This window comes from Gossypium hirsutum, chromosome D09, assembly GCF_007990345.1.
Source record: "Gossypium hirsutum isolate 1008001.06 chromosome D09, Gossypium_hirsutum_v2.1, whole genome shotgun sequence".
In the NCBI taxonomy this organism is placed as follows: Eukaryota; Viridiplantae; Streptophyta; class Magnoliopsida; order Malvales; family Malvaceae; genus Gossypium; species Gossypium hirsutum.
This window is the reverse complement of record NC_053445.1, coordinates 16,198,467-16,223,085: the sequence shown is the minus strand read 5'-3', so window position 1 is coordinate 16,223,085 and position 24,619 is coordinate 16,198,467. Positions and strand designations below refer to the sequence as shown.

The window sequence follows — 24,619 nt, the reverse complement described above, 5'->3', positions numbered from 1 at the left end:
ATTTGCATTCAAATTCGAGGCGCAAGTGCGATAAAGGGTAGCCTTTATATAAATAGATTGCACAAGAGTTGATGGGCTCGATCATACTAGTGCTAATGTACCGGATCCCATCAGAACTCCGCAGTTACGTGTACTTGGGCGAGATTAGTACTAGGTTGGGTGACCTCCAGGGAAGTCCTCGTATTGCACCCCTCCTGTTTTATTTCATATAAACTTGTTTTTCGTTGCATTTTCTACACGTGGTGTAACTAATTACTTATTTTCATTTTACAAAAAAATAATTTAAAACATTATTTGGCCGAATTTGCGCTAGAGTAGTTAAGCGTGCTTGGGAGAGAGTAGTACTAGGATTGGTGACCTCCTGGGAAGTCCTCGTGTTGCACCCCTCCCATTTTACTTCATATAATGTTTTTTTACTAGAATTTTCTAAACGTGGTTTAGCTAATTAGTCATTTTAATTTTTCGAAATAAATAATTTGAAACGTTATTTGGACGAATTTGCATTCAAATTCGAGGCACAAGTGTGATAGGAGGTAGGGTTTATATAAATAGATTGCGTCAGAGTTGACGGGTGTAATCATACCAGCAGTAATGCATAGGATCCCATCAGAACTCCGTAGTTAAGCGTGCTTGCGGGATAGTAGTATTATGATAGGTGACCTTCTGGGAAGTCCTCGTGTTGCACCTCTCCAATTTTATTTCATATAAAGTTTTTTTTAGTTAAATTTTCCACACGTGGTGTAACTAAATAGTAATTTGCGTTTTGCGAAATAAATAATTTGAAACGTTATTTTTTCGAATTTGCATTCAAATTCGAGACGCAAGTGCGATAGGGGGCAGCCTTTATATAAATAGATTGTGTAAGAGTTGACGGGTGTGATCATACCAGCAGTAATGCACAGGGTCCCATCAGAACTCCGTAGTTAAGCGTGCTTGTGAGATAGTAGTACAAGGATGGGTGACCTTCCTGGGAGGTCCTTGTGTTGGAACCCTCCAATTTTATTTCATATAAAGTTTTTTTTAGTTAAATTTTCTACATGTGGTGAAACTAATTAGTAATTTGCGTTTTGCGTTATTTGGTCGAATTTGCATTCAAAATCGAGGCGCAAGTGCGATAAGGGGCATCCTTTATATAAATAAATTGCGCAAGAGTTAACGGGTGCGACCATACCAACACTAACGCACCAGATCATATCAAAACTCCACAGTTAAGCATGCTTGGGCAAGAGTCGTACTAGGATGGCTGACCTCCTGTAAAGGCCTCGTGTTGCACCCCTCCCATTTTATTTCATATAAAGTTTTTTTAGTTGATTTTTCTAAACGTGGTGTAACTAATTAGTTATTTGCGTTTTGCGTTATTTGGTCGAATTTGCATTCAAATTCGAGGCGCAAGTGCGATAAAGGGTAGCCTTTATATAAATAGATGCGCAAGAGTTGATGGGCTCGATCATACCAGCGCTAATGTACCGGATCCCATCAGAACTCCGCAGTTAAGTGTACTTGGGCGAGATTAGTACTAGGTTGGGTGACCTCCAGGGAAGTCCTCGTATTGCACCCCTCCTGTTTTATTTCATATAAACTTGTTTTCGTTGCATTTTATACACGTGGTGTATCTAATTACTTATTTTCATTTTACGAAATAAATAATTAAAACATTATTTGGCCGAATTTGCGCTAGAGTAGTTAAGCGTGCTTGCGCGAGAGTAGTACTAGGATTGGTGACCTCCTGGGAAGTCCTCGTGTTGCACCCCTCCATTTTACTTCATATAATGTTTTTTTACTAAAATTTTCTAAACGTGGTTTAGCTAATTAGTTATTTTAATTTTGAAAATAAATAATTTGAAACGTTATTTGGACGAATTTGCATTCAAATTCGAGGCACAAGTGCATAGGAGGTAGGGTTTATATAAATAGATTGCGTAAGAGTTGACGGGTGTAATCATACCAGCAGTAATGCATAGGATCCCATCAGAACTCCGTAGTTAAGCGTGCTTGCGGGATAGTAGTATTATGATAGGTGACCTTCTGGGAAGTCCTCGTGTTGCACCTCTCCAATTTTATTTCATATAAAGTTTTTTTAGTTAAATTTTCTACACGTGGTGTAACTAAATAGTAATTTGCGTTTGCGAAATAAATAATTTGAAACGTTATTTTTTCGAATTTGCATTCAAATTCGAGACGCAAGTGCGATAGGGGGCAGCCTTTATATAAATAGATTGTGTAAGAGTTGACGGGTGTGATCATACCAGCAGTAATACACAGGATCCCATCAGAACTCCGTAGTTAAGCGTGCTTGTGAGATAGTAGTACAGGATGGGTGACCTTCCTGGGAGGTCCTCGTGTTGCAACCCTCCAATTTATTTCATATAAAGTTTTTTTAGTTAATTTTCTACACGTGGTGAAACTAATTATAATTTGCGTTTTGCGTTATTTGGTCGAATTTGCATTCAAATCGAGGCCAAGTGCGATAAGGGGCAGCCTTTATATAAATAAATTGCGCAAGAGTTAACGGGTGGGACCATACCAACACTAATGCACCGGATCATATCAAAACTCCACAGTTAAGCATGCTTGGGCAAGAGTCGTACTAGGATGGCTGACCTCCTGTAAAGGCCTCGTGTTGCACCCCTCCCATTTTATTTCATATAAAGTTTTTTTAGTTGATTTTTCTAAACGTGGTGTAACTAATTAGTTATTTGCGTTTTGCGTTATTTGGTCGAATTTGCATTCAAATTCGAGGCGCAAGTGCGATAAAGGGTAGCCTTTATATAAATAGATGCGCAAGAGTTGATGGGCTCGATCATACCAGCGCTAATGTACCGGATCCCATCAGAACTCCGCAGTTAAGTGTACTTGGGCGAGATTAGTACTAGGTTGGGTGACCTCCAGGGAAGTCCTCGTATTGCACCCCTCCTGTTTTATTTCATATAAACTTGTTTTCGTTGCATTTTCTACACGTGGTGTAACTAATTACTTATTTTCATTTTACGAAATAAATAATTTAAAACATTATTTGGCCGAATTTGCGCTAGAGTAGTTAAGCGTGCTTGGCGAGAGTAGTACTAGGATTGGTGACCTCCTGGGAAGTCCTCGTGTTGCACCCCTCCCATTTTACTTCATATAATGTTTTTTTACTAGAATTTTCTAAACGTGGTTTAGCTAATTAGTCATTTTAATTTTCGAAATAAATAATTTGAAACGTTATTTGGACGAATTTGCATTCAAATTCGAGGCACAAGTGCGATAGGAGGTAGGGTTTATATAAATAGATTGCGTAAGAGTTGACGGGTGTAATCATACCAGCAGTAATGCATAGGATCCCATCAGAACTCCGTAGTTAAGCGTGCTTGCGGGATAGTAGTATTATGATAGGTGACCTTCTGGGAAGTCCTCGTGTTGCACCTCTCCAATTTTATTTCATATAAAGTTTTTTTTAGTTAAATTTTCTACACGTGGTGTAACTAAATAGTAATTTGCGTTTTGCGAAATAAATAATTTGAAACGTTATTTTTTCGAATTTGCATTCAAATTCGAGACGCAAGTGCGATAGGGGGCAGCCTTTATATAAATAGATTGTGTAAGAGTTGACGGGTGTGATCATACCAGCAGTAATACACAGGATCCCATCAGAACTCCGTAGTTAAGCGTGCTTGTGAGATAGTAGTACAAGGATGGGTGACCTTCCTGGGAGGTCCTCGTGTTGCAACCCTCCAATTCTATTTCATATAAAGTTTTTTTAGTTAAATTTTCTACACGTGGTGAAACTAATTAATAATTTGCATTTTGCGTTATTTGGTCGAATTTGCATTCAAATCGAGGCGCAAGTGCGATAAGGGGCAGCCTTTATATAAATAAATTGCGCAAGAGTTAACGGGTGGGACGATACCAACACTAATGCACCGGATCATATCAAAACTCCACAGTTAAGCATGCTTGGGCAAGAGTCGTACTAGGATGGCTGACCTCCTGTAAGGCCTCGTGTTGCACCCCTCCCATTTTATTTCATATAAAGTTTTTTTAGTTGATTTTTCTAAACGTGGTGTAACTAATTAGTTATTTACGTTTTGCGTTATTTGGTCGAATTTGCATTCAAATTCGAGGCGCAAGTGCGATAAAGGGTAGCCTTTATATAAATAGATGCGCAAGAGTTGATGGGCTCGATCATACCAGCGCTAATGTACCGGATCCCATCAGAACTCCGCAGTTAAGTGTACTTGGGCGAGATTAGTACTAGGTTGGGTGACCTCCAGGGAAGTCCTCGTATTGCACCCCTCCTGTTTTATTTCATATAAACTTGTTTTCGTTGCATTTTCTACACGTGGTGTAACTAATTACTTATTTTCATTTTACGAAATAAATAATTTAAAACATTATTTGGCCGAATTTGCGCTAGAGTAGTTAAGCGTGCTTGGGCGAGAGTAGTACTAGGATTGGTGACCTCCTGGGAAGTCCTCGTGTTGCACCCCTCCCATTTTACTTCATATAATGTTTTTTACTAGAATTTTCTAAACGTGGTTTAGCTAATTAGTCATTTTAATTTTCGAAATAAATAATTTGAAACGTTATTTGGACGAATTTGCATTCAAATTCGAGGCACAAGTGCGATAGGAGGTAGGGTTTATATAAATAGATTGCGTAAGAGTTGACGGGTGTAATCATACCAGCAGTAATGCATAGGATCCCATCAGAACTCCGTAGTTAAGCGTGCTTGCGGGATAGTAGTATTATGATAGGTGACCTTCTGGGAAGTCCTCGTGTTGCACCTCTCCAATTTTATTTCATATAAAGTTTTTTTTATTAAATTTTCTACACGTGGTGTAACTAAATAGTAATTTGCGTTTTGCGAAATAAATAATTTGAAACGTTATTTTTTCGAATTTGCATTCAAATTCGAGACGCAAGTGCGATAGGGGGCAGCCTTTATATAAATAGATTGTGTAAGAGTTGACGGGTGTGATCATACCAGCAGTAATACACAGGATCCCATCAGAACTCCGTAGTGAAGCGTGCTTGTGAGATAGTAGTACAAGGATGGGTGACCTTCCTGGGAGGTCCTCGTGTTGCAACCCTCCAATTCTATTTCATATAAATTTTTTTTAGTTAAATTTTCTACACGTGGTGAAACTAATTAATAATTTGCATTTTGCGTTATTTGGTCGAATTTGCATTCAAATTCGAGGCGCAAGTGCGATAAGGGGCAGCCTTTATATAAATAAATTGCGCAAGAGTTAACGGGTGGGACGATACCAACACTAATGCACCGGATCATATCAAAACTCCACAGTTAAGCATGCTTGGGCAAGAGTCGTACTAGGATGGCTGACCTCCTGTAAGGCCTCGTGTTGCACCCTCCCATTTTATTTCATATAAAGTTTTTTTAGTTGATTTTTCTAAACGTGGTGTAACTAATTAGTTATTTACGTTTTGCGTTATTTGGTCGAATTTGCATTCAAATTCGAGGCGCAAGTGCGATAAAGGGTAGCCTTTATATAAATAGATGGCGCAAGAGTTGATGGGCTCGATCATACCAGCGCTAATGTACCGGATCCCATCAGAACTCCGCAGTTAAGTGTACTTGGGCGAGATTAGTATAGGTTGGGTGACCTCCAGGGAAGTCCTCGTATTGCACCCTCCTGTTTTATTTCATATAAACTTGTTTTCGTTGCATTTTCTACACGTGGTGTAACTAATTACTTATTTTCATTTTACGAAATAAATAATTTAAAACATTATTTGGCCGAATTTGCGCTAGAGTAGTTAAGCGTGCTTGGGCGAGAGTAGTACTAGGATTGGTGACCTCCTGGGAAGTCCTCGTGTTGCACCCCTCCCATTTTACTTCATATAATGTTTTTTTACTAGAATTTTCTAAACGTGGTTTAGCTAATTAGTCATTTTAATTTTTCGAAATAAATAATTTGAAACGTTATTTGGACGAATTTGCATTCAAATTCGAGGCACAAGTGCGAAAGGAGGTAGGGTTTATATAAATAGATTGCGTAAGAGTTGACGGGTGTAATCATACCAGCAGTAATGCATAGGATCCCATCAGAACTCCGTAGTTAAGCGTGCTTGCGGGATAGTAGTATTATGATAGGTGACCTTCTGGGAAGTCCTCGTGTTGCACCTCTCCAATTTTATTTCATATAAAGTTTTTTTTACTTAAATTTTCTACACGTGGTGTAACTAAATAGTAATTTGCGTTTTGCGAAATAAATAATTTGAAACGTTATTTTTTCGAATTTGCATTCAAATTCGAGACGCAAGTGGATAGGGGGCAGCCTTTATATAAATAGATTGTGTAAGAGTTGACGGGTGTGATCATACCAGCAGTAATACACAGGATCCCATCAGAACTCCGTAGTGAAGCGTGCTTGTGAGATAGTAGTACAAGGATGGGTGACCTTCCTGGGAGGTCCTCGTGTTGCAACCCTCCAATTCTATTTCATATAAAGTTTTTTTTAGTTAAATTTTCTACACGTGGTGAAACTAATTAATAATTTGCATTTTGCGTTATTTGGTCGAATTTGCATTCAAATTCGAGGCGCAAGTGCGATAAGGGGCAGCCTTTATATAAATAAATTGCGCAAGAGTTAACGGGTGGGACGATACCAACACTAATGCACCGGATCATATCAAAACTCCACAGTTAAGCATGCTTGGGCAAGAGTCGTACTAGGATGGCTGACCTCCTGTAACGGCCTCGTGTTGCACCCCTCCCATTTTATTTCATATAAAGTTTTTTTAGTTGATTTTTCTAAACGTGGTGTAACTAATTAGTTATTTACGTTTTGCGTTATTTGGTCGAATTTGCATTCAAATTCGAGGCGCAAGTGCGATAAAGGGTAGCCTTTATATAAATAGATGGCGCAAGAGTTGATGGGCTCGATCATACCAGCGCTAATGTACCGGATCCCATCAGAACTCCGCAGTTAAGTGTACTTGGGCGAGATTAGTATTAGGTTGGGTGACCTCCAGGGAATCCTCGTATTGCACCCTTCCTGTTTTATTTCATATAAACTTGTTTCTCGTTGCATTTTCTACACGTGGTGTAACTAATTACTTATTTTCATTTTACGAAATAAATAATTTAAAACATTATTTGGCCGAATTTGCGCTAGAGTAGATAAGCGTGCTTGGGCGAGAGTAGTACTAGGATTGGTGACCTCCTGGGAAGTCCTCGTGTTGCACCCCTCCATTTTACTTCATATAATGTTTTTTTACTAGAATTTTCTAAACGTGGTTTAGCTAATTAGTCATTTTAATTTTCGAAATAAATAATTTGAAACGTTATTTGGACGAATTTGCATTCAAATTCGAGGCACAAGTGCGAAGGAGGTAGGGTTTATATAAATAGATTGCGTAAGAGTTGACGGGTGTAATCATACCAGCAGTAATGCATAGGATCCCATCAGAACTCCGTAGTTAAGCGTGCTTGCGGGATAGTAGTATTATGATAGGTGACCTTCTGGGAAGTCCTCGTGTTGCACCTCTCCAATTTTATTTCATATAAAGTTTTTTTTACTTAAATTTTCTACACGTGGTGTAACTAAATAGTAATTTGCGTTTTGCGAAATAAATAATTTGAAACGTTATTTTTTCGAATTTGCATTCAAATTCAGACGCAAGTGGATAGGGGGCAGCCTTTATATAAATAGATTGTGTAAGAGTTGACGGGTGTGATCATACCAGCAGTAATACACAGGATCCCATCAGAACTCCGTAGTGAAGCGTGCTTGTGAGATAGTAGTACAAGGATGGGTGACCTTCCTGGGAGGTCCTCGTGTTGCAACCCTCCAATTCTATTTCATATAAATTTTTTTTAGTTAAATTTTCTACACGTGGTGAAACTAATTAATAATTTGCATTTTGCGTTATTTGGTCGAATTTGCATTCAAATTCGAGGCGCAAGTGCGATAAGGGGCAGCCTTTATATAAATAAATTGCGCAAGAGTTAACGGGTGGGACGATACCAACACTAATGCACCGGATCATATCAAAACTCCACAGTTAAGCATGCTTGGGCAAGAGTCGTACTAGGATGGCTGACCTCCTGTAACGGCCTCGTGTTGCACCCCTCCCATTTTATTTCATATAAAGTTTTTTTAGTTGATTTTTCTAAACGTGGTGTAACTAATTAGTTATTTACGTTTTGCGTTATTTGGTCGAATTTGCATTCAAATTCGAGGCGCAAGTGCGATAAAGGGTAGCCTTTATATAAATAGATGGCGCAAGAGTTGATGGGCTCGATCATACCAGCGCTAATTACCGGATCCCATCAGAACTCCGCAGTTAAGTGTACTTGGGCGAGATTAGTATTAGGTTGGGTGACCTCCAGGGAATCCTCGTATTGCACCCTTCCTGTTTTATTTCATATAAACTTGTTTTCGTTGCATTTTCTACACGTGGTGTAACTAATTACTTATTTTCATTTTACGAAATAAATAATTTAAAACATTATTTGGCCGAATTTGCGCTAGAGTAGATAAGCGTGCTTGGGCGAGAGTAGTACTAGGATTGGTGACCTCCTGGGAAGTCCTCGTGTTGCACCCCTCCCATTTTACTTCATATAATGTTTTTTTACTAGAATTTTCTAAACGTGGTTTAGCTAATTAGTCATTTTAATTTTTCGAAATAAATAATTTGAAACGTTATTTGGACGAATTTGCATTCAAATTCGAGGCACAAGTGCGATAGGAGGTAGGGTTTATATAAATAGATTGCGTAAGAGTTGACGGGTGTAATCATACCAGCAGTAATGCATAGGATCCCATCAGAACTCCGTAGTTAAGCGTGCTTGCGGGATAGTAGTATTATGATAGGTGACCTTCTGGGAAGTCCTCGTGTTGCACCTCTCCAATTTTATTTCATATAAAGTTTTTTTTACTTAAATTTTCTACACGTGGTGTAACTAAATAGTAATTTGCGTTTTGCGAAATAAATAATTTGAAACGTTATTTTTTCGAATTTGCATTCAAATTCGAGACGCAAGTGGATAGGGGGCAGCCTTTATATAAATAGATTGTGTAAGAGTTGACGGGTGTGATCATACCAGCAGTAATACACAGGATCCCATCAGAACTCCGAGGAAGCGTGCTTGTGAGATAGTAGTACAAGGATGGGTGACCTTCCTGGGAGGTCCTCTGTTCAACCCTCCAATTCTATTTCATATAAAGTTTTTTTTAGTTAAATTTTCTACACGTGGTGAAACTAATTAATAATTTGCATTTTGCGTTATTTGGTCGAATTTGCATTCAAATTCGAGGCGCAAGTGGATAAGGGGCAGCCTTATATAAATAAATTGCGCAAGAGTTAACGGGTGGGACGATACCAACACTAATGCACCGGATCATATCAAAACTCCACATTAAGCATGCTTGGGCAAGAGTCGTACTGGATGGCTGATCTCCTGTAATGGCCTCGTGTTGACCCCTCCCATTTTATTTCATATAAAGTTTTTTTAGTTGATTTTTCTAAATGTGGTGTAACTAATTAGTATTTACGTTTTGCGTTATTTGGTCGAATTTGCATTCAAATTCGAGGCGCAAGTGCGATAAAGGGTAGCCTTTATATAAATAGATGGCGCAAGAGTTGATGGGCTCGATCATACCAGCGCTAATGTACCGGATCCCATCAGAACTCCGCAGTTAAGTGTACTTGGGCGAGATTAGTACTTGGTTGGGTGACCTCCAGGGAAGTCCTCGTATTGCACCCCTCCTGTTTTATTTCATATAAACTTGTTTTTCGTTGCATTTTGTACACGTGGTGTAACTAATTACTTATTTTCATTTTACGAAATAAATAATTTAAAACATTATTTGGCCGAATTTCGCTAGAGTAGTTAAGCGTGCTTGGGCGAGAGTAGTACTAGGATTGGTGACCTCCTGGGAAGTCCTCGTGTTGCACCCCTCCCATTTTACTTCATATAATGTTTTTTTCTAGAATTTTCTAAACGTGGTTTAGCTAATTAGTCATTTTAATTTTGCGAAATAAATAATTTGAAACGTTATTTGGACGAATTTGCATTCAAATTCGAGGCACAAGTGCGATAGGAGGTAGGGTTTATATAAATAGATTGCGTAAGAGTTGACGGGTGTAATCATACCAGCAGAATGCATAGGATCCCATCAGAACTCCGTAGTTAAGCGTGCTTGCGGATAGTAGTATTATGATAGGTGACCTTCTGGGAAGTCCTCGTGTTGCACCTCTCCAATTTTATTTCATATAAAGTTTTTTTAGTTAAATTTTCTACACGTGGTGTAACTAAATAGTAATTTGCGTTTTGCGAAATAAATAATTTAAACGTTATTTTTTCGAATTTGCATTCAAATTCGAGACCAAGTGCGATAGGGGGCACCTTTATATAAATAGATTGTGTAAGAGTTGACGGGTGTGATCATACCAGCAGTAATACACAGGATCCCATCAGAACTCCGTAGTGAAGCGTGCTTGTGAGATAGTAGTACAAGGATGGGTGACCTTCCTGGAGGTCCTCGTGTTGCAACCCTCCAATTTTATTTCATATAAAGTTTTTTTTAGTTAAATTTTCTACACGTGGTGAACCTAATTAATAATTTGCATTTTGCGTTATTTGGTCGAATTTGCATTCAAATTCGAGGCGCAAGTACGATAAGGGCAGCCTTTATATAAATAAATTGCGCAAGAGTTAACGGGTGCGACCATACCAACACTAATGCACCGGATCATATCAAAACTCCACAGTTAAGCATGCTTGGGCAAGAGTCGTACTAGGATGGCTGATCTCCTGTAATGGCCTCGTGTTGCACCCCTCCCATTTTATTTATATAAAGTTTTTTTAGTTGATTTTTCTAAATGTGGTGTAACTAATTAGTTATTTACGTTTTGCGTTATTTGGTCGAATTTGTATTCAAATTCGAGGCGCAAGTGCGATAAAGGGTAGTCTTTATATAAATAGATGGCGCAAGAGTTGATGGGCTCGATCATACCAGCGCTAATGTATCGGATCCCATCAGTACTCCGCAGTTAAGTGTACTTGGGCGAGATTAGTACTAGGTTGGGTGACCTCCAGGGAAGTCCTCGTATTGCACCGCTCCTGTTTTATTTCATATAAACTTGTCTTTCGTTGCATTTTGTACAGGTGGTGTAACTAATTACTTATTTTCATTTTACGAAATAAATAATTTAAAACATTATTTGGCCGAATTTGCGCTAGAGTAGTTAAGCGTGCTTGGGCGAGAGTAGTACTAGGATTGGAGACCTCCTGGGAAGTCCTCGTGTTGCACCCCTCCCATTTTACTTCATATAATGTTTTTTTACTAGAATTTTCTAAACGTGGTTTAGCTAATTAGTCATTTTAATTTTGCGAAATAAATAATTTGAAACGTTATTTGGACAAATTTGCATTCAAATTCGAGGCACAAGTGCGATAGGAGGTAGGGTTTATATAAATAGATTGCGTTAGAGTTGACATGTGTAATCATACCAGCAGTAATGCATAGGATCCCATCAGAACTCCGTAGTTAAGCGTGCTTGCGGGATAGTAGTATTATGATAGGTGACCTTCTGGGAAGTCCTTGTGTTGCACCTCTCCAATTTTATTTCGTATAAAGTTTTTTTTAGTTAAATTTTCTACACGTGGTGTAACTAAATAGTAATTTGCGTTTTGCGAAATAAATAATTTGAAACGTTATTTTTTCGAATTTGCATTCAAATTCGAGACGCAAGTGCGATAGGGGGCAGCCTTTATATAAATAGATTGTGTAAGAGTTGACGGGTGTGATCATACCAGCAGTAATACACAGGATCCCATCAGAACTCCGTAGTGAAGCGTGCTTGTGAGATAGTAGTACAAGGATGGGTGACCTTCCTGGGAGGTCCTCGTGTTGCAACCCTCCAATTTTATTTCATATAAAGTTTTTTTTAGTTAAATTTTCTACACGTGGTGAAACTAATTAATAATTTGCATTTTGCGTTATTTGGTCAATTTGCATTCAAATTCGAGGCGCAAGTACGATAAGGGGCAGCCTTTATATAAATAAATTGCGCAAGAGTTAACGGGTGCGACCATACCAACACTAATGCACCGGATCATATCAAAACTCCACAGTTAAGCATGCTTGGGCAAGAGTCGTACTAGGATGGCTGATCTCCTGTAATGGCCTCGTGTTGCACCCCTCCCATTTTATTTATATAAAGTTTTTTTAGTTGATTTTTCTAAATGTGGTGTAACTAATTAGTTATTTACGTTTTGCGTTATTTGGTCGAATTTGTATTCAAATTCGAGGCGCAAGTGCGATAAAGGGTAGTCTTTATATAAATAGATGGCGCAAGAGTTGATGGGCTCGATCATACCAGCGCTAATGTATCGGATCCCATCAGTACTCCGCAGTTAAGTGTACTTGGGCGAGATTAGTACTAGGTTGGGTGACCTCCAGGGAAGTCCTCGTATTGCACCCCTCCTGTTTTATTTCATATAAACTTGTCTTTCGTTGCATTTTGTACACGTGGTGTAACTAATTACTATTTTCATTTTACGAAATAAATAATTTAAAACATTATTTGGCCGAATTTGCGCTAGAGTAGTTAAGCGTGCTTGGGCGAGAGTAGTACTAGGATTGGAGACCTCCTGGGAAGTCCTCGTGTTGCACCCCTCCCATTTTACTTCATATAATGTTTTTTTACTAGAATTTTCTAAACGTGGTTTAGCTAATTAGTCATTTTAATTTTGCGAAATAAATAATTTGAAACGTTATTTGGACGAATTTGCATTCAAATTCGAGGCACAAGTGCGATAGGAGGTAGGGTTTATATAAATAGATTGCGTTAGAGTTGACAGGTGTAATCATACCAGCAGTAATGCATAGGATCCCATCAGAACTCCGTAGTTAAGCGTGCTTGCGGGATAGTAGTATTATGATAGGTGACCTTCTGGGAAGTCCTCGTGTTGCACCTCTCCAATTTTATTTCGTATAAAGTTTTTTTTAGTTAAATTTTCTACACGTGGTGTAACTAAATAGTAATTTGCGTTTTGCGAAATAAATAATTTGAAACCTTATTTTTTCGAATTTGCATTCAAATTCGAGACGCAAGTGCGATAGGGGGCAGCCTTTATATAAATAGATTGTGTAAGAGTTGACGGGTGTGATCATACCAGCAGTAATGCACAGGATCCTATCAGAACTCCGTAGTTAAGCGTTATTTGGTCGAATTTGCATTCAAATTCGAGGCGCAAGTGCGATAAGAGTTAACGGGTGGACGATACCAACACTAATGCACCGGATCATATCAAAACTCCACAGTTAAGCATGCTTGGGCAAGAGTCGTACTAGGATGGCTGATCTCCTGTAATGGCCTCGTGTTGCACCCTCCCATTTTATTTCATATAAAGTTTTTTTATTTGATTTTTCTAAATGTGTAACTAATTAGATATTTACGTTTTGCGTTATTTGGTCGAATTTGCATTCAAATTCGAGGCGCAAGTGCGATAAAGGGTAGCCTTTATATAAATAGATGGCGCAAGAGTTGATGGGCTCGATCATACCAGCGCTAATGTACCGGATCCCATCAGAACTCCGCAGTTAAGTGTACTTGGGCGAGATTAGTACTAGGTTGGGTGACCTCCAGGGAAGTCCTCGTATTGCACCCCTCCTGTTTTATTTCATATAAACTTTTTTTTCGTTGCATTTTCTACACGGGTGTAACTAATTACTTATTTTCATTTTACGAAAAAAATAATTTAAAACATTATTTGGCCGAATTTACGCTAGAGTAGTTAAGCGTGCTTGGGCGAGAGTAGTACTAGGATTGGTGACCTCCTGGGAAGTCCTCGTGTTGCACCCCTCCCATTTTACTTCATATAATGTTTTTTTCTAGAATTTTCTAAACGTGGTTTAGCTAATTAGTCATTTTAATTTTGCAAATAAATAATTTGAAACGTTATTTGGACGAATTTGCATTCAAATTCGAGCCACAAGTGCGATAGGAGGTAGGGTTTATATAAATAGATTGCGTAGAGTTGACAGGTGTAATCATACCAGCAGTAATGCATAGGATCCCATCAGAACTCCGTAGTTAAGCGTGCTTGCGGGATAGTAGTATTATGATAGGTGACCTTCTGGGAAGTCCTCGTGTTGCACCTCTCCAATTTTATTTCATATAAAGTTTTTTTTAGTTAAATTTTCTACACGTGGTGTAACTAAATAGTAATTTGCGTTTTGCGAAATAAATAATTTGAAACGTTATTTTTTCGAATTTGCATTCAAATTCGAGACGCAAGTGCGATAGGGGCAGCCTTTATATAAATAGATTGTGTAAGAGTTGACGGGTGTGATCATACCAGCAGTAATGCACAGGATCCCATCAGAACTCCGTAGTTAAGCGTGCTTGTGAGATAGTAGTACAAGGATGGGTGACCTTCCTGGGAGGTCCTCGTGTTGCAACCCTCCAATTCTATTTCATATAAAGTTTTTTTTAGTTAAATTTTCTACACGTGGTGAAACTAATTAAAATTTGCATTTTGCGTTATTTGGTCGAATTTGCATTCAAATTCGAGGCGCAAGTGCGATAAGGGGCAGCCTTTATATAAATAAATTCCGCAAGAGTTAACGGGTGGGACGATACCAACACTAATGCACCGGATCATATCAAAATCCACAGTTAAGCATGCTTGGGCAAGAGTCGTACTAGGATGGCTGATCTCCTGTAATGGCCTCGTGTTGCACCCCTCCCATTTTATTTCATATAAAGTTTTTTTAGTTGATTTTTCTAAATGTGGTGTAACTAATTAGTATTTACGTTTTGCGTTATTTGGTCGAATTTGCATTCAAATTCGAGGCGCAAGTGCGATAAAGGGTAGCCTTTATATAAATAGATGGCGCAAGAGTTGATGGGCTCGATCATACCAGCGCTAATGTACCGGATCCCATCAGAACTCCGCAGTTAAGTGTACTTGGGCGAGATTAGTACTAGGTTGGGTGACCTCCAGGGAAGTCCTCGTATTGCACCCCTCCTGTTTTTATTTCATATAAACTTGTTTTTCGTTGCATTTTCTGCACGTGGTGTAACTAATTACTTATTTTCATTTTACGAAATAAATAATTTAAAACATTATTTGGCCGAATTTACGCTAGAGTAGTTAAGCGTGCTTGGGCGAGAGTAGTACTAGGATTGGTGACCTCCTGGGAAGTCCTCGTGTTGCACCCCTCCCATTTTACTTCATATAATGTTTTTTTTCTAGAATTTTCTAAACGTGGTTTAGCTAATTAGTCATTTTAATTTTGCGAAATAAATAATTTGAAACGTTATTTGGACGAATTTGCATTCAAATTCGAGCCACAAGTGCGATAGGAGGTAGGGTTTATATAAATAGATTGCGTAAGACTTGACGGGTGTAATCATACCAGCAGTAATGCATAGGATCCCATCAGAACGCCGTAGTTAAGCGTGCTTGCGGGATAGTAGTATTATGATAGGTGACCTTCTGGGAAGTCCTCGTGTTGCACCTCTCCAATTTTATTTCATATAAAGTTTTTTTTAGTTAAATTTTCTACACGTGGTGTAACTAAATAGTAATTTGCGTTTTGCGAAATAAATAATTTGAAACGTTATTTTTTGAATTTGCATTCAAATTCGAGACGCAAGTGCGATAGGGGGCAACCTTTATATAAATAGATTGTGTAAGAGTTGACGGGTGTGATCATACCAGCAGTAATACACAGGATCCCATCGGAACTCCGTAGTGAAGCGTGCTGGTGAGATAGTAGTACAAGGATGGGTGACCTTCCTGGGAGGTCCTCGTGATGCAACCCTCCAATTTTATTTCATATAAAATTTTTTTTAGTTAAATTTTCTACACGTGGTGAAACTAATTAATAATTTGCATTTTGCGTTATTTGGTCGAATTTGCATTAAAATTAGAGGCGCAAGTACGATAAGGGGCAGCCTTTATATAAATAAATTGCGCAAGAGTTAACGGGTGCGACCATACCAACTCTAATGCACCGGATCATATCAAAACTCCATAGTTAAGCATGCTTGGGCAAGAGTCGTACTAGGATGGCTAATCTCCTGTAATGGCCTCGTGTTGCACCCCTCCCATTTTATTTCATATAAAGTTTTTTTAGTTGATTTTTCTAAATGTGGTGTAACGAATTAGTTATTTACGTTTTGCGTTATTTGGTCGAATTTGCATTCAAATTCGAGGCAAAGTGCGATAAAGGGTAGCCTTTATATAAATAGATGGCGCAAGAGTTGATGGGCTCGATCATACAAGCGCTAATGTACCGGATCCCATCAGAACTCCGCAGTTAAGTGTACTTGGGCGAGATTAGTACTAGGTTGGGTGACCTCCAGGGAAGTCCTCGTATTGCACCCCTCCTGTTTTATTTCATATAAACTTGTTTTTCGTTGCATTTTGTACACGTGGTGTAACTAATTACTTATTTTCATTTTACAAAATAAATAATTTAAAACATTATTTGGCCGAATTTGCGCTAGAGTAGTTAAGCGTGCTTGGGCGAGAGTAGTACTAGGATTGGTGACCTCCTGGGAAGTCCTCGTGTTGCACCCCTCCCATTTTACTTCATATAATGTTTTTTTACTAGAATTTTCTAAACGTGGTTTAGCTAATTAGTCATTTTAATTTTGCGAAATAAATAATTTGAAACGTTATTTGGACGAATTTGCATTCAAATTCGAGGCACAAGTGCGATAGGAGGTAGGGTTTATATAAATAGATTGCGTAAGAGTTGACAGGTGTAATCATACCAGCAGTAATGCATAGGATCCCATCAGAACTCCGTAGTTAAGCGTGCTTGCGGGATAGTAGTATTATGATAGGTGACCTTCTGGGAAGTCCTCGTGTTGCACCTCTCCAATTTTATTTCATATAAAGTTTTTTTTAGTTAAATTTTCTACACGTGGTGTAACTAAATAGTAATTTGCGTTTTGCGAAATAAATAATTTGAAACGTTATTTTTTCGAATTTGCATTCAAATTCAAGACGCAAGTGCGATAGGGGGCAGCCTTTATATAAATAGATTGTGTAAGAGTTGACGGGTGTGATCATGCCAGCAGTAATGTACAGGATACCATCAGAACTCCGTAGTTAAGCGTGCTTGTGAGATAGTAGTACAAGGATGGGTGACCTTCCTGGGAGGTCCTCGTGTTGCAACCCTCCAATTCTATTTCATATAAAGTTTTTTTAAGTTAAATTTTCTACACGTGGTGAAACTAATTAATAATTTGCATTTTGCGTTATTTGGTCGAATTTGCATTCAAATTCGAGGCGCAAGTGCGATAAGGGGCAGCCTTTATATAAATAAATTGCGCAAGAGTTAACGGGTGGGACGATACCATCACTAATGCACCGGATCATATCAAAACTCCACAGTTAAGCATGCTTGGGCAAGAGTCGTACTAGGATGGCTGATCTCCTGTAATGGCCTCGTGTTGCGCCCCTCCCATTTTATTTCATATAAAGTTTATTTAGTTGATTTTTCTAAACGTGGTGTAACTAATTAGTTATTTACGTTTTGCTTTATTTGGTCGAATTTGCATTCAAATTCGAGGCGCAAGTGCGATAAAGGGTAGCCTTTATATAAATAGATGGCGCAAGAGTTGATCGGCTCGATCATACCAGCGCTAATGTACCGGATCCCATCAGAACTCCGCAGTTAAGTGTACTTGGGCGAGATTAGTATTAGGTTGGGTGACCTCCAGGGAAGTCCTCGTATTGCACCCCTCCTGTTTTATTTCATATAAACTTGTTTTTCGTTGCATTTTGTACACGTGGTGTAACTAATTACTTATTTTCATTTTACGAAATAAATAATTTAAAACATTATTTGGCCGAATTTGCGCTAGAGTAGTTAAGCGTGCTTGGGGAGAGTAGTACTAGGATTGGTGACCTCCTGTGAAGTCCTCGTGTTGCACCCCTCCCATTTTACTTCATATAATGTTTTTTTACTAGAATTTTCTAAACGTGGTTTAGCTAATTAGTTATTTTAATTTTGCGAAATAAATAATTTGAAACGTTATTTGGACGAATTTGCATTCAAATTCGAGCCACAAGTGCGATAGGAGGTAGGGTTTATATAAATAGATTGCGTAAGAGTTGACGGGTGTAATCATACCAGCAGTAATCCATAGGATCCCATCAGAACTCCGTAGTTAAGCGTGCTTGCGGGATAGTAGTATTATGATAGGTGACCTTCTGGGAAGTCCTCGTGTTGCACCTCTCCAATTTTATTTCATATAAAGTTTTTTTTAGTTAAATTTTCTACACGTGGTGTAACTAAATAGTAATTTGCGTTTTGCGAAATAAATAATTTGAAACGTTATTTTTTCGAATTTGCATTCAAATTCGAGACGCAAGTGCGATAGGGGCAGCCTTTATATAAATAGATTGTGTAAGAGTTGACGGGTGTGATCATACCAGCAGTAATACACAGGATCCCATCGGAACTCCGTAGTGAAGCGTGCTTGTGAGATAGTAGTACAAGGATGGGTGACCTTCCTGGGAGGTCCTCGTGTTGCAACCCTCCAATTTTATTTCATATAAAATTTTTTTTAGTTAAATTTTCTACACGTGGTGAAACTAATTAGTAATTTGCATTTTGCGTTATTTGGTCGAATTTGCATTCAAATTCGAGGCGCAAGTGCGATAAGGGGCAGCCTTTATATAAATAAATTGCGCAAGAGTTAACGGGTGGGACGATACCAACACTAGTGCACCGGATCATATCAAAACTCCACAGTTAAGCATGCTTGGGCAAGAGTCGTACTAGGATGGCTGACCTCCTGTAATGTCCTCGTGTTGCACCCATCCCATTTTATTTCATATAAATTTTTTTTAGTTGATTTTTCTAAACGTGGTGTAACTAATTAGTTATTTACGTTTTGCGTTATTTGGTCAAATTTGCATTCAAATTCGAGGCGCAAGTGCGATAAAGGGTAGCCTTTACATAAATAGATTGCGCAAGAGTTGATGGGCTCGATCATACCAGCGCTAATGTATCGGATCCCATCAGAACTCCGCAGTTAAGTGTACTTGGGCGAGATTAGTATTAGGTTGGGTGACCTCCAGGGAAGTCCTCGTACTGCACCCCTCCTGTTTTATTTCATATAAACTTGTTTTTCGTTGCATTTTGTACACGTGGTGTAACTAATTACTTATTTTCATTTTACAAAATAAATAATTTAAAACATTATTTGGCCGAATTTGCGCTAGAGTAGTTAAGCGTGCTTGGGCGAGAGTAGTACTAGGATTGGTGACCTCCTGGGAAGTCCTCGTGTTGCACCCCTCCCATTTTACTTCATATAATGTTTTTTTTCTAGAATTTTCTAAACGTGGTTTAGCTAATTAGTCATTTTAATTTTGCGAAATAAATAATTTGAAACGTTATTTGGACGAATTTGCATTCAAATTCGAGCCACAAGTGCGATAGGAGGTAGGGTTTATATAAATAGATTGCGTTAGAGTTGACAGGTGTAATCATACCAGCAGTAATGCATAGGATCCCATCAGAACTCCGTAGTGAAGCGTGCTTGCGGGATAGTAGTATTATGATAGGTGACCTTCTGGGAAGTCCTCGTGTTGCACCTCTCCAATTTTATTTCATATAAAGTTTTTTTTAGTTAAATTTTCTACACGTGGTGTAACTAAATAGTAATTTGCTTTTTGCGAAATAAATAATTTGAAACGTTATTTTTTCGAATTTGCATTCAAATTCGAGACGCAAGTACGATAGGGGGCAACCTTTATATAAATAGATTGTGTAAGAGTTGACGGGTGTGATCATACCAGCAGTAATACACAGGATCCCATCGGAACTCCGTAGTGAAGCGTGCTGGTGAGATAGTAGTACAAGGATGGGTGACCTTCCTGGGAGGTCCTCGTGTTGCAACCCTCCAATTTTATTTCATATAAAATTTTTTTTAGTTAAATTTTCTACACGTGGTGAAACTAATTAATAATTTGCATTTTGCGTTATTTGGTCGAATTTGCATTAAAATTAGAGGCGCAAGTACGATAAGGGGCAGCCTTTATATAAATAAATTGCGCAAGAGTTAACGGGTGCGACCATACCAACACTAATGCACCGGATCATATCAAAACTCCACAGTTAAGCATGCTTGGGCAAGAGTCGTACTAGGATGGCTATCTCCTGTAATGGCCTCGTGTTGCACCCCTCCCATTTTATTTCATATAAAGTTTTTTTAGTTGATTTTTCTAAATGTGGTGTAACGAATTAGTTATTTACGTTTTGCGTTATTTGGTCGAATTTGCATTCAAATTCGAGGCGCAAGTGCGATAAAGGGTAGCCTTTATATAAATAGATGGCGCAAGAGTTGATGGGCTCGATCATACAAGCGCTAATGTACCGGATCCCATCAGAACTCCGCAGTTAAGTGTACTTGGGCGAGATTAGTACTAGGTTGGGTGACCTCCAGGGAAGTCCTCGTATTGCACCCCTCCTGTTTTATTTCATATAAACTTGTTTTTCGTTGCATTTTGTACACGTGGTGTAACTAATTACTTATTTTCATTTTACAAATAAATAATTTAAAACATTATTTGGCCGAATTTGCGCTAGAGTAGTTAAGCGTGCTTGGGCGAGAGTAGTACTAGGATTGGTGACCTCCTGGGAAGTCCTCGTGTTGCACCCCTCCGATTTTACTTCATATAATGTTTTTTTACTAGAATTTTCTAAACGTGGTTTAGCTAATTAGTCATTTTAATTTTGCAAAATAAATAATTTGAAACGTTATTTGGACGAATTTGCATTCAAATTCGAGGCACAAGTGCGATAGGAGGTAGGGTTTATATAAATAGATTGCGTAAGAGTTGACAGGTGTAATCATACCAGCAGTAATGCATAGGATCCCATCAGAACTCCGTAGTTAAGCGTGCTTGCGGGATAGTAGTATTATGATAGGTGACCTTCTGGGAAGTCCTCGTGTTGCACCTCTCCAATTTTATTTCATATAAAGTTTTTTTTAGTTAAATTTTCTACACGTGGTGTAACTAAATAGTAATTTGCGTTTTGCGAAATAAATAATTTGAAACGTTATTTTTTCGAATTTGCATTCAAATTCAAGACGCAAGTGCGATAGGGGGCAACCTTTATATAAATAGATTGTGTAAGAGTTGACGGGTGTGATCATGCCAGTAGTAATGCACAGGATCCCATCAGAACTCCGTAGTTAAGCATGCTTGTGAGATAGTAGTACAAGGATGGGTGACCTTCCTGGGAGGTCCTCGTGTTGCAACCCTCCAATTCTATTTCATATAAAGTTTTTTTAAGTTAAATTTTCTACACGTGGTGAAACTAATTAATAATTTGCATTTTGCGTTATTTGGTCGAATTTGCATTCAAATTCGAGGCGCAAGTGCGATAAGGGGCAGCCTTTATATAAATAAATTGCGCAAGAGTTAACGGGTGGGACGATACCATCACTAATGCACCGGATCATATCAAAACTCCACAGTTAAGCATGCTTGGGCAAGAGTCGTACTAGGATGGCTGATCTCCTGTAATGGCCTCGTGTTGCGCCCCTCCCATTTTATTTCATATAAAGTTTTTTTAGTTGATTTTTCTAAACGTGGTGTAACTAATTAGTTATTTACGTTTTGCTTTATTTGGTCGAATTTGCATTCAAATTCGATGCGCAAGTGCGATAAAGGGTAGCCTTTATATAAATAGATGCGCAAGAGTTGATCGGCTCGATCATACCAGCGCTAATGTACCGGATCCCATCAGAACTCCGCAGTTAAGTGTACTTGGGCGAGATTAGTATTAGGTTGGGTGACCTCCAGGGAAGTCCTCGTATTGCACCCCTCCTGTTTTATTTCATATAAACTTGTTTTTCGTTGCATTTTGTACACGTGGTGTAACTAATTACTTATTTTCATTTTACGAAATAAATAATTTAAAACATTATTTGCCGAATTTGCGCTAGAGTAGTTAAGCGTGCTTGGGGAGAGTAGTACTAGGATTGGTGACCTCCTGTGAAGTCCTCGTGTTGCACCCCTCCCATTTTACTTCATATAATGTTTTTTTACTAGAATTTTCTAAACGTGGTTTAGCTAATTAGTTATTTTAATTTTGCGAAATAAATAATTTGAAACGTTATTTGGACGAATTTGCATTCAAATTCGAGCCACAAGTGCGATAGGAGGTAGGGTTATATAAATAGATTGCGTAAGAGTTGACGGGTGTAATCATACCAGCAGTAATCCATAGGATCCCATCAGAACTCCGTAGTTAAGCGTGCTTGCGGGATAGTAGTATTATGATAGGTGACCTTCTAGGAAGTCCTCGTGTTGCACCTCTCCAATTTTATTTCATATAAAGTTTTTTTTAGTTAAATTTTCTACACGTGGTGTAACTAAATAGTAATTTGCGTTTTGCGAAATAAATAATTTGAAACGTTATTTTTTCGAATTTGCATTCAAATTCGAGACGCAAGTGCATAGGGGGCAGCCTTTATATAAATAGATTGTGTAAGAGTTGACGGGTGTGATCATACCAGCAGTAATACACAGGATCCCATCGAACTCCGTAGTGAAGCGTGCTTGTGAGATAGTAGTACAAGGATGGGTGACCTTCCTGGGAGGTCCTCGTGTTGCAACCCTCCAATTTTATTTCATATAAATTTTTTTTAGTTAAATTTTCTACACGTGGTGAAACTAATTAGTAATTTGCGTTTTGCGTTATTTGGTCGAATTTGCATTCAAATTCGAGGCGCAAGTGCGATAAGGGGCAGCCTTTATATAAATAAATTGCGCAAGAGTTAACGGGTGGGACGATACCAACACTAATGCACCGGATCATATCAAAACTCCACAGTTAAGCATGCTTGGGCAAGAGTCGTACTAGGATGGCTGACCTCCTGTAATGGCCTCGTGTTGCACCCATCCCATTTTATTTCATATAAATTTTTTTAGTTGATTTTTCTAAACGTGGTGTAACTAATTAGTTATTTACGTTTTGCGTTATTTGGTCAATTTGCATTCAAATTCGAGGCGCAAGTGCGATAAAGGGTAGCCTTTACATAAATAGATTGCGCAAGAGTTGATGGGCTTGATCATACCAGCGCTAATGTACCGGATCCCATCAGAACTCCGCAGTTAAGTGTACTTGGCGAGATTAGTATAGTTGGGTGACCTCCAGGGAAGTCCTCGTACTGCACCCCTCCTGTTTTATTTCATATAAACTTGTTTTTCGTTGCATTTTGTACACGTGGTGTAACTAATTACTTATTTTCATTTTACGAAATAAATAATTTAAAACATTATTTGGCCGAATTTGCGCTAGAGTAGTTAAGCGTGCTTGGGTGAGAGTAGTACTAGATTGGTGACCTCCTGGGAAGTCCTCGTGTTGCACCCCTCCGATTTTACTTCATATAATGTTTTTTTACTAGAATTTTCTAAACGTGGTTTAGCTAATTAGTTATTTTAATTTTGCGAAATAAATAATTTGAAACGTTATTTGGACGAATTTGCATTCAAATTCGAGCCACAAGTGCGATAGGAGGTAGGGTTTATATAAATAGATTGCATAAGAGTTGAAGGGTGTAATCATACCAGCAGTAATCCATAGGATCCCATCAGAACTCCGTAGTTAAGCGTGCTTGCGGGATAGTAGTATTATGATAGGTGACCTTCTGGGAATCCTCGTGTTGCACCTCTCCAATTTTCTTTCATATAAAGTTTTTTTAGTTAAATTTTCTACACGTGGTGTAACTAAATAGTAATTTGCGTTTTGCGAAATAAATAATTTGAAACGTTATTTTTTCGAATTTGCATTCAAATTCGAGACGCAAGTGCGATAGGGCAGCGTTTATATAAATAGATTGTGTAGAGTTGATGGTGTGATCATACCAGCAGTAATACACAGGATCCATCAGAACTCCTATAGCGTGCTTGAATAGTAGTACAAGGATGGGTGACCTTCCTGGGAGTCCTCGTGTTGCAACCCTCTAATTTTATTTCATACAAAATTTTTTTTAGTTAATTTTCTACACGTGGTGAACTAATAGTAATTTGCTTTTGCGTTATTTGTCGATTTGCATTCAATTCGAGGCGCAATCATAATTTATAATATTCGAGATAAGTGGCAACCATCTATTATACATTAGATTCAAGTTACTGGGCGATGTTGACGATACCGCAATCTTTTTATGCACCTGGATCATATCAAAATCGAGATCATACCAGCGCTAATGTACGGATCCCATCAGAACTCCGCAGTTAAGTGTCCTGGGGAAGATTAGTATTAGGGTTGGGTGACCTCCAGGGAAGTCCTCGTATTGCACCCTCCTGTTTTATTTCATATAAACTTGTTTCTTGTTGAATTTTCTACACTGGTGTAACTAATTACTTATTTTCATTTACGAAATAAATAATTTAAAAACATTATTTGCCGAATTGCGCTAGAGTAGCTAAGCGTGCTTTGGGCGAGAGTAGTACTAGGATTGGTGACCTCCTGGAAGTCTCGTGTTGCACCTCCCTTTTACTTCATATAGTTTTTTTACAGAATTTTCTAACGTGTGGTTAGCTATTAGTTTTTAATTTGAATAATAATTTGAAACTTATTTGGACGATTTGCCATTCAAATCGAGCACTAAGGAGGCTAGG

The 24,619-nt window shown here is 38.4% G+C and overlaps 7 non-coding genes and 47 pseudogenes across 7 annotated transcripts; all 54 read left to right on the top strand.

The window, feature by feature from the left end:
* Positions 1 to 73: 73 nt before the first annotated feature.
* LOC121221736 (5S ribosomal RNA) lies at positions 74 to 192 on the top strand. Its single transcript, XR_005919123.1, has one exon. It is a non-coding gene; the product is annotated as a 5S ribosomal RNA (ribosomal RNA).
* Positions 193 to 569: 377 nt separating this feature from the next.
* LOC121221985 (uncharacterized) lies at positions 570 to 688 on the top strand (annotated as a pseudogene).
* Positions 689 to 1,157: 469 nt separating this feature from the next.
* Positions 1,158 to 1,276, top strand: LOC121221995 (uncharacterized; annotated as a pseudogene).
* A 163-nt stretch (positions 1,277 to 1,439) lies between these two features.
* Positions 1,440 to 1,558, top strand: LOC121221648 (5S ribosomal RNA). Its single transcript, XR_005919035.1, has one exon. It is a non-coding gene; the product is annotated as a 5S ribosomal RNA (ribosomal RNA).
* Positions 1,559 to 1,931: 373 nt separating this feature from the next.
* On the top strand, positions 1,932 to 2,050 carry LOC121221984 (uncharacterized; annotated as a pseudogene).
* Positions 2,051 to 2,232: 182 nt separating this feature from the next.
* On the top strand, positions 2,233 to 2,351 carry LOC121221277 (uncharacterized; annotated as a pseudogene).
* Positions 2,352 to 2,510: 159 nt separating this feature from the next.
* LOC121221996 (uncharacterized) lies at positions 2,511 to 2,629 on the top strand (annotated as a pseudogene).
* Positions 2,630 to 2,792: 163 nt separating this feature from the next.
* Positions 2,793 to 2,911, top strand: LOC121221647 (5S ribosomal RNA). Its single transcript, XR_005919034.1, has one exon. It is a non-coding gene; the product is annotated as a 5S ribosomal RNA (ribosomal RNA).
* Positions 2,912 to 3,286: 375 nt separating this feature from the next.
* Positions 3,287 to 3,405, top strand: LOC121221982 (uncharacterized; annotated as a pseudogene).
* Positions 3,406 to 3,589: 184 nt separating this feature from the next.
* Positions 3,590 to 3,709, top strand: LOC121221933 (uncharacterized; annotated as a pseudogene).
* Positions 3,710 to 3,872: 163 nt separating this feature from the next.
* LOC121221315 (uncharacterized) lies at positions 3,873 to 3,990 on the top strand (annotated as a pseudogene).
* Positions 3,991 to 4,153: 163 nt separating this feature from the next.
* LOC121221646 (5S ribosomal RNA) lies at positions 4,154 to 4,272 on the top strand. Its single transcript, XR_005919033.1, has one exon. It is a non-coding gene; the product is annotated as a 5S ribosomal RNA (ribosomal RNA).
* A 375-nt stretch (positions 4,273 to 4,647) lies between these two features.
* Positions 4,648 to 4,766, top strand: LOC121221981 (uncharacterized; annotated as a pseudogene).
* A 183-nt stretch (positions 4,767 to 4,949) lies between these two features.
* On the top strand, positions 4,950 to 5,069 carry LOC121221993 (uncharacterized; annotated as a pseudogene).
* Positions 5,070 to 5,233: 164 nt separating this feature from the next.
* On the top strand, positions 5,234 to 5,351 carry LOC121221326 (uncharacterized; annotated as a pseudogene).
* Positions 5,352 to 5,514: 163 nt separating this feature from the next.
* Positions 5,515 to 5,632, top strand: LOC121221828 (uncharacterized; annotated as a pseudogene).
* Positions 5,633 to 6,008: 376 nt separating this feature from the next.
* LOC121221980 (uncharacterized) lies at positions 6,009 to 6,127 on the top strand (annotated as a pseudogene).
* A 183-nt stretch (positions 6,128 to 6,310) lies between these two features.
* On the top strand, positions 6,311 to 6,430 carry LOC121221992 (uncharacterized; annotated as a pseudogene).
* Positions 6,431 to 6,878: 448 nt separating this feature from the next.
* LOC121221749 (uncharacterized) lies at positions 6,879 to 6,996 on the top strand (annotated as a pseudogene).
* A 375-nt stretch (positions 6,997 to 7,371) lies between these two features.
* LOC121221979 (uncharacterized) lies at positions 7,372 to 7,490 on the top strand (annotated as a pseudogene).
* Positions 7,491 to 7,672: 182 nt separating this feature from the next.
* On the top strand, positions 7,673 to 7,792 carry LOC121221991 (uncharacterized; annotated as a pseudogene).
* Positions 7,793 to 8,239: 447 nt separating this feature from the next.
* Positions 8,240 to 8,356, top strand: LOC121221846 (uncharacterized; annotated as a pseudogene).
* A 377-nt stretch (positions 8,357 to 8,733) lies between these two features.
* LOC121221978 (uncharacterized) lies at positions 8,734 to 8,852 on the top strand (annotated as a pseudogene).
* A 741-nt stretch (positions 8,853 to 9,593) lies between these two features.
* On the top strand, positions 9,594 to 9,712 carry LOC121221666 (5S ribosomal RNA). Its single transcript, XR_005919053.1, has one exon. It is a non-coding gene; the product is annotated as a 5S ribosomal RNA (ribosomal RNA).
* Positions 9,713 to 10,385: 673 nt separating this feature from the next.
* On the top strand, positions 10,386 to 10,504 carry LOC121221986 (uncharacterized; annotated as a pseudogene).
* A 164-nt stretch (positions 10,505 to 10,668) lies between these two features.
* Positions 10,669 to 10,787, top strand: LOC121221314 (uncharacterized; annotated as a pseudogene).
* A 163-nt stretch (positions 10,788 to 10,950) lies between these two features.
* Positions 10,951 to 11,069, top strand: LOC121221825 (uncharacterized; annotated as a pseudogene).
* A 378-nt stretch (positions 11,070 to 11,447) lies between these two features.
* On the top strand, positions 11,448 to 11,566 carry LOC121221231 (uncharacterized; annotated as a pseudogene).
* Positions 11,567 to 11,750: 184 nt separating this feature from the next.
* On the top strand, positions 11,751 to 11,870 carry LOC121221990 (uncharacterized; annotated as a pseudogene).
* A 164-nt stretch (positions 11,871 to 12,034) lies between these two features.
* Positions 12,035 to 12,153, top strand: LOC121221313 (uncharacterized; annotated as a pseudogene).
* A 163-nt stretch (positions 12,154 to 12,316) lies between these two features.
* LOC121221782 (uncharacterized) lies at positions 12,317 to 12,435 on the top strand (annotated as a pseudogene).
* Positions 12,436 to 12,812: 377 nt separating this feature from the next.
* On the top strand, positions 12,813 to 12,931 carry LOC121221943 (uncharacterized; annotated as a pseudogene).
* A 574-nt stretch (positions 12,932 to 13,505) lies between these two features.
* On the top strand, positions 13,506 to 13,624 carry LOC121221645 (5S ribosomal RNA). Its single transcript, XR_005919032.1, has one exon. It is a non-coding gene; the product is annotated as a 5S ribosomal RNA (ribosomal RNA).
* Positions 13,625 to 13,998: 374 nt separating this feature from the next.
* LOC121221942 (uncharacterized) lies at positions 13,999 to 14,117 on the top strand (annotated as a pseudogene).
* Positions 14,118 to 14,300: 183 nt separating this feature from the next.
* Positions 14,301 to 14,420, top strand: LOC121221925 (uncharacterized; annotated as a pseudogene).
* Positions 14,421 to 14,865: 445 nt separating this feature from the next.
* LOC121221644 (5S ribosomal RNA) lies at positions 14,866 to 14,984 on the top strand. Its single transcript, XR_005919031.1, has one exon. It is a non-coding gene; the product is annotated as a 5S ribosomal RNA (ribosomal RNA).
* A 379-nt stretch (positions 14,985 to 15,363) lies between these two features.
* On the top strand, positions 15,364 to 15,482 carry LOC121221311 (uncharacterized; annotated as a pseudogene).
* Positions 15,483 to 15,665: 183 nt separating this feature from the next.
* On the top strand, positions 15,666 to 15,785 carry LOC121221360 (uncharacterized; annotated as a pseudogene).
* Positions 15,786 to 16,232: 447 nt separating this feature from the next.
* Positions 16,233 to 16,351, top strand: LOC121221763 (uncharacterized; annotated as a pseudogene).
* A 378-nt stretch (positions 16,352 to 16,729) lies between these two features.
* On the top strand, positions 16,730 to 16,848 carry LOC121221941 (uncharacterized; annotated as a pseudogene).
* A 752-nt stretch (positions 16,849 to 17,600) lies between these two features.
* On the top strand, positions 17,601 to 17,719 carry LOC121221785 (uncharacterized; annotated as a pseudogene).
* Positions 17,720 to 18,096: 377 nt separating this feature from the next.
* Positions 18,097 to 18,215, top strand: LOC121221230 (uncharacterized; annotated as a pseudogene).
* Positions 18,216 to 18,398: 183 nt separating this feature from the next.
* Positions 18,399 to 18,518, top strand: LOC121221234 (uncharacterized; annotated as a pseudogene).
* Positions 18,519 to 18,966: 448 nt separating this feature from the next.
* Positions 18,967 to 19,085, top strand: LOC121221813 (uncharacterized; annotated as a pseudogene).
* Positions 19,086 to 19,463: 378 nt separating this feature from the next.
* Positions 19,464 to 19,582, top strand: LOC121221997 (uncharacterized; annotated as a pseudogene).
* Positions 19,583 to 19,766: 184 nt separating this feature from the next.
* On the top strand, positions 19,767 to 19,886 carry LOC121221281 (uncharacterized; annotated as a pseudogene).
* A 447-nt stretch (positions 19,887 to 20,333) lies between these two features.
* Positions 20,334 to 20,452, top strand: LOC121221762 (uncharacterized; annotated as a pseudogene).
* A 377-nt stretch (positions 20,453 to 20,829) lies between these two features.
* LOC121221940 (uncharacterized) lies at positions 20,830 to 20,948 on the top strand (annotated as a pseudogene).
* A 184-nt stretch (positions 20,949 to 21,132) lies between these two features.
* Positions 21,133 to 21,252, top strand: LOC121221245 (uncharacterized; annotated as a pseudogene).
* Positions 21,253 to 21,699: 447 nt separating this feature from the next.
* LOC121221784 (uncharacterized) lies at positions 21,700 to 21,818 on the top strand (annotated as a pseudogene).
* A 375-nt stretch (positions 21,819 to 22,193) lies between these two features.
* On the top strand, positions 22,194 to 22,312 carry LOC121221290 (uncharacterized; annotated as a pseudogene).
* Positions 22,313 to 22,495: 183 nt separating this feature from the next.
* Positions 22,496 to 22,614, top strand: LOC121221339 (uncharacterized; annotated as a pseudogene).
* A 445-nt stretch (positions 22,615 to 23,059) lies between these two features.
* On the top strand, positions 23,060 to 23,175 carry LOC121221354 (uncharacterized; annotated as a pseudogene).
* A 377-nt stretch (positions 23,176 to 23,552) lies between these two features.
* On the top strand, positions 23,553 to 23,670 carry LOC121221271 (uncharacterized; annotated as a pseudogene).
* The last annotated feature ends 949 nt before the right edge of the window (positions 23,671 to 24,619 follow it).